Source organism: Staurois parvus, unplaced genomic scaffold, assembly GCF_062004578.1.
Source record: "Staurois parvus isolate SC_StPar_1 unplaced genomic scaffold, SC_StPar_1.0 ptg000540l, whole genome shotgun sequence".
NCBI lineage: Eukaryota > Metazoa > Chordata > Amphibia > Anura > Ranidae > Staurois > Staurois parvus.
Window position 1 is genome coordinate 46,761 of NW_028318336.1, and position 6,841 is coordinate 53,601.

The window sequence follows — 6,841 nt, forward strand, 5'->3', positions numbered from 1 at the left end:
TCCCATTGAAGTCTATAAAACCAAAAATGCAACGTTTTGCATTAAAAAAAGTCCCCGCCCCTTTCCAAAAAACGCGGCGGGGTGAAAACGCACAAATGTGAACGTGTCCCATAGGAAATCATGTTAAATGGACTGTGCTGCGTTTTTGCAAAACGCTGCAGAAAACGCTTAGGTGTGACACTGAACTTATTAGACTGATCCGTATGCAGGGGCGGACTGACAACTCATCGGGCCCCCGGACAATAGGGGATCATGGGGCCCCTGTGTTCTTGCCCAAACTCAAAAAAAGCCTATGACAAAGGTACCAGGGGACATCTCATGGGGCCCCCTACTGACCCCGGGCCCCCGGGCAGTGCCTGAGTTTCCAAATGGTCAGTCCGCCCCTGTCCGTATGCCTATGCAAAGGGTCGTTTTCTCACAGGACGCACTGGGCGCACCGGTGTTCCGTGCAGGCGGCGGTCTGTTCAAATCAATGACATGGATCTCCACCTGCATCCCGGAGTGTACACCTCTGCAGGTCCAATGCATGAATCGGGAGGCAGGCAGACTGTATATCTGGAGGAGAAGACAACCCGGATTGGTCTACCTGTGTGAATGAGGCCTGTAACGTACGTTTTCATGAAAGCGCATCAAAAAATGCGGCAAGTGGGATTTATTTTACCGCACTGCGCCTACAACGCTGAGATATAAACAGAGACTTATGCAGGCCATAGATGGTTCGCTTATCGGCTAATGTTCGTCCAAAAGAATAATATTCGCACCAGGGGTGGACTGACAACTCATGGGGCCCCCGGGCAATAGGGGATCATGGGGCCCCTATGTCCTTGCCCAAACTCAAAAAAGCCAATGAAAAAGGTACCAGGGGCATCTCATGGGGCCCCCTACTGACCCCGGTGCCCGAGTTTCCAAATGGTCAGTCCGCCCCTGATTCGCACCATTATTGGGGCAATGTCATTGGCCGATTTTTGCGGTTCCTCCTCATTTCTTTTATCGGTCCTGCTGGAAAATTTACGCTGATTTTTGTAATCATTGGCCAAAAATTCGGCCGATAAACGAACCGTCGATGGTCTGCATTACACCCCGGTCACATCGGGTGCGATTTCCATGCCCTGCGACTTGCACATTGCATGCCAAGTCGCACCCTATTGTCCGCTTTTAGAGCGGTCATATCGGCGCGGTTCTGACTCAGTTAGAGCCACAACCGATTTCTAAAGTAGTCAGGGGCGGACTGACCATTTGGAAACTCGGGCACTGCCCGAGGGCCCGGGGTCAGTAGGGGGCCCCATGAGATGCCCCTGGTACCTTTCATAGGCTTTTTTTGAGTGTGGGCAAGGACACAGGGGCCCCATGATCCCCTATTGCCCGGGGGCCCCATGAGTTGTCAGTCCGCCCCTGAAAGTAGTCCATGTGCAAATTTTGCTGCGAATTGCATAGACCTCTGTATCAGATGTCTAGCGAATCGCAACTGAAATCGGCATGTCACCCGATTTTGAAATCGTGCGACTTCACTGTAAGTCGCACGATTTCAAAATCGGCCTTTGATATGATCGGGGGCTAATGCCGACCATAGACGGTTCAAAAATCGGCTGATTTTTTTTTTCCGCCGATTTTTGCACTGCTGTGGGTTAATTGGTTGGCCGTTTTTCAGGTTTTTTGCAGTTTTTTTTTATCGGTCATATTGGAAAATTTGCAGCCGATTTTTAATGATCGGCTAATTTTCCCGGCAATGATGGGCAAATCGGGCGATCGTTTTATCGATAAAAAGTCTGCGCATGAGTTGTGACCTGCAAGGGACAGAAGTTATGGGGTGAACTCTATGGTTTTGTCGGCCGATTTTTTTTTTTTTTTTTTTTTTTTTTTAATGTTGGTAAGGTCGGCCGAACGAACGACCGATTTTTAGGGGGGGTTTTTTCGAAAAATTGGCCGATGTTTGACTCGTCTATGGCCTGCATATGGCGGGCCCTTGCACTACATAGTTGAAGGTAAATCTAAAGGAAATTGGACAGAAAATTCTATAGTGTATGGCCTGCCTTAGTCATAACAAAGAAAACAATAAAAATGCTGTCTTGTACAGGCGTTAGGCTGGCCATACACTATACAATTTTCTGCCCAATTTCCTTTAGATTTACCTTCAACTATGTGGTGCAAGAGCCGGCCTAATTGGATACAAATGAAAGTGTTTTAGGTTTGACCTCCTATTATATGGTATTTGGTAAATCTAAACCAAAAATCTCAAAAAAATTGTATAATGTATGGCCGGCCTTAGTTAATGAAGAACACCTGTCCTAATCAGCACGCCTGAATCCTGAGGATAAGGCTGGCCATACACTATACAATTTTTTTTAGATTTTTGGTTTAGATTTACCAAAAACCATATAATAGGAGGTCAAACCTAACAACACTTTCAATTGTATCCAAACAGGCCGGCTCTTGCACACATAGTTGAAGGTAAATCTAAAGGAAATTGGGCAGAAATTGGACAGAAAATTGTATAGTGTATGGCCTGCCTAACTGGATACAACTGAAAGTGTTGTTAGGTTTGACCTCCTATTACATGTTTTTTGGTAAATCTAAACCACAAATCTCAAGAAAATTGTATAGTGTATGTCCAGCCTAATGCAGGCCATAGACGGCTTGAAAACCGTGCGTTTTTTCGAATGGTAAAAAAATTGGTCGTTTGTTAAACCGACGTAACCACCGATTACAAAAATCGGCCGACCGAGTCGTAAAGTTCACCCTATATAACAGCCAAAACTTCTGTTCCTTCCAGCTCACGGCTCATGCGCATATTTTTTTTCCGTAAAAACGATCGTACGATTTGGTCATTGACGTGAAGAATCGGTCGTTTTCCACGAATTTTCCAACAGGACTGATAATCCAAAAGTGGAAAAAAACACGAAAACCGGCCAATTAATTTTTCGGACGAAAAATCGGCCGATTTTTGAACCGTCTATGGCCGCCATAAGGCTACTAGTACATTGTAACAGAACATATAAAACCATTGTATCAAAAAGAGTGAAATCAGAAAACAACAAAGAAGAAAGAAAAGCAAAACGAAATGGAATAAGAAGAGAAACAAAGAGAGAGATAAAGAATAATGAATAAAAAGCATGAGAAAATGTATCATTAAAAAGGAAAACGAAAAATGAAATAACACACACAGATAAAAACAAGCGACTATCCCGAGAAGATACGAGCTGAGAAGACAGATTTGTAAAGAATCAAAACTTAAATAATAATATATACAAAAAAAGCAAATCTACTCGGGATAAAGTGCAAAAAATCACAAAGAATCACAAAAAAACATCCATATTCAGAGAGGAATATATCAAAACAGCATAAAAATATATACAGTTGTGTTCAAAATAATAGCCGTCAGACATCACTAACCGGATCAATCACTGTTTTTGGTGGAAATGATATTTCTACATGGCAAATAATTTCCTAGCAGGTGTAGTAGAGTAACAGAAATCCAACAGACCCAACAGTCATGACATGCATGCTGCTGATTCTGTGTCATTGAATCACTCATTGAAAGGGGCGTGTTCAAAATGATAGCAGTGTGGAGTTCTATTAGTGAGGTCATTCATTCTTTGATAAACAGGTGGCAATTATTGCCCTTATTTAAGGAAGGAAGGCAGCAAATGTTGGACATGCTGGTTACAGTGCATTTCTCTCTGAAATTCTGAGGAAAATGGGTCGTTCCAGACATTGTTCAGAAGAACAGCGTACCTTGATTAAAAAGTTGATTGGAGGGGAAAACATATAAAGAAGTGCAGAAAATGATCGGCTGCTCAGCTAAAATGATGGCAAATGCTTTAAAATGGCAACCAAAACCTGAAAGACGTGGAAGAAAGAGAAAAACTACCATTGGAATGGATAGAAGAATAGCCAAAATGGCGCGGACTGAGCCAACAATCAGCTCCAGGAAGATGAAAGAAGGTGTGACGTTCCCTGTGAGGACTGTTACAATTAGAAGACGCCTATGTGAAGCCAAGCTATCTGCAAGAAGTCCCCGCAAAGTCCCACTGTTGGGAAAAAGACGTGTGCTGAAGAGGTTACAATCTGCCAAAAAGCACATTGACCGGCCTAAAGAGAAATGGCGCAACATTTTGTGGACTGATGAAAGTAAGATTGTTCTTTTTGGGTCTAGTGGGCGGAGACAGTTTGTCAGACGACCCCCAAACACTGAATTTAAGCCACAGTACACTGTGAAGACCGTGAAGCATGGTGGTGCAAGCATCATGATATGGGGATGTTTCTCATACTACGGTGTTGGGCCTATTTATCGCATACCAGGGATCATGGATCAGTTTGAATACATCAGAATACTTGAAGAGCTCATGCTGCCTTATACTGAAGAGGAAATGCCCTTGAAATGGGGGTTCCAACAAGACAACGACCCCAAACACACCAGTAAACGTGCAACATCTTGGTTCCAGACCAACAAGATGGACGTTATGGAGCGGCCAGCCCAATCCCCGGATCTTCATCCAATAGAAATCTTGTGGGGTGACATCAAAAATGCCGTTTCTGAGGCCAAACCAAGAGATAGAGAAGAACTGTGGAATGTGGTCCAATCATCCTGGGCTGGAATACCTGATCACAGGGGCCAGAAGTTGGGGGACTCCATGCAACACAGATGTACAGCAGTTCTCAGAAACAGTGCGACTACAACCAAATATTCATGAAGTCATTCAAAGGAAAGCAAAATCTTCAAACATTTCTCAGTTTATATAGTGAATGTTTGAGTTTGTAAAGAAGAATACAAACACTGCGATTTTTTTGGAACCGTCTAATATTCACTTTTCTTCACTTTTTTTAGAGGAACAACACAAATTTGATGTATTTTTCTTCATGTTTTGATTTGGAATAGAATGTGTCGTGTTCCCAATGCATTTGTGTGGATGGAAATAAAAGCTATTAGAAGGATTTTCAGCTTTATTCACTTTTTTCAACACAATGCTATTATTTTGAACACAACTGTATATAAAAAGTAACGCATCAAAAAACAAAAAGAGAATCCCAAAGGCAAAAAAAGATGGTATTTAATACAGGTACTTGTATAGCGGCATCAATTTACGCAGCGCTTTACATATACATTGTACATTCACATCAGTCCCCGCCCCGAGGAGCGTACAATCTAAAGTCCCTAAAGCAGGCCATAGACATGGGGAAAATCGGGAGTTTTTTTTTATTTTTTTAAAGTCGTAAATCGGTCGTTCAGATGGCCTACGTTGCCACTAATTAAAAAAAAAAGTCGGCAGGTTTTAGTCCCGTCTACGGCCGTCAATTAATATAATAGCGGTGTCCAGGGGCGGACTGACCATTCGGGTGCTCGGGCACTTCCCAAGGGCCCAGGGTCAGTAGGGGGCCCCATGAGATGCCCCTGGTACCTTTCATAGGCTTTTTTGGGTGTGGTTTGAGTGTGGGCGAGGACACAGGGGCCCCATGAATCCCCTATTGCCCGGGGGCCCCATGAGTTGTCAGTCCGCCCCTGGCGGTGTCCCTGCATAGAGACCCGCTATTATATTTGACAAAAGAAATAGATTATGCACAAGAAGAAGAGAAACAACATTGTATCTATTTGTACTTGAAAAGAAACATCTGTATGCGAAATGCATACAAATAGATACAATGTTGCAACTTTTTTTCTTCTCCGTCTTCTTCTGCAAAATCTATTTCATCCTCTTGTCTTCTATTCTTCTTCTTGATATTCTATTTCTTCTTCTCCTGCAAAATCTATTTCTTCTATTTCTTCTTTTTCTTCATAGTCAATTTATTGTCAAATCAGCCAGAAGAATGGCCGATGTGACCATAAATTACTGAGAAAATCGGCCGATCTAACAAATCGTCCCAGGATTTTCCAGCTTGGACGATTTTCAAAATCTCTTAAACTTAAGAAAAACGGCCAACATTTTCCCCCACTAACAGTATGAATATCGGCCGATTTTTTTGGCAAGAAAAGTGGAAATCTATGGCCGCCTTTACTCACATTCATACATACACATACTAGGGTCAATTCACCTACCAGCATGTCTTTGGAGTGTGGGAGGAAACCGGAGTACCTGGAGGAAACCCACACAGGTAGCACATAAAAACTCCTGGCAGGTGGTGCCGTGGTTGGGATTTGAACCAACGACCCGAGTGCTGCCAGGCGGAAGGGATAACCACTTAGCCACTGTGCTGCCCCATTGAAGATATGTGTGCACATGGGGAGCATAATGTGCCCAAATGGCAGCCTCGCCATTCCAATGGGCTGCTCTTCTCACAAGAAACCCAGGAAAAGAAGTCCCTGGCTCTTTTTTTTAAACAGAGGCGCTTTGAGCTGCATGGTGCCGCAGCATCGTATGACTGGGTGTGTGGTGTGCCCACGTATGGGGGTGCCATTAGTGATTAAATGCTTGTCTGCTAAAGAGCAGCACATTTTTCTTGCGTGTCTGGAATGTGTGTGATTTTGTGCGGGAGGAAACCAGAGTACCTGGAGGCAACCCACACAGGCACAGGGAGAACATGCAAACTCCAGGCAGGTAGTGCCATTGTTGGGATTCAAACCAACAACCCCAATACTGCTAACCACTTAGCCACTGTGCTGCCCCTTTTTTTTTATGGACGTGTTCTCCTTTCCTCGGACTGTGCCGGACAGGAGAAATCTGGGTGTGTTTTTACAAACTGCCAATAAAAATACAGACAATTGGCAACAATAATCTGAGGTAAAAAAAAAAATTAAAAAATTGTTACAATGTAGAATACACCCAACATAGGGGCATGTCTGCGACAGCATTGATTTTACAATGTGACAATTTGTAGCAGAAGAGGATTTTTTCCCCCAAAAACCTTG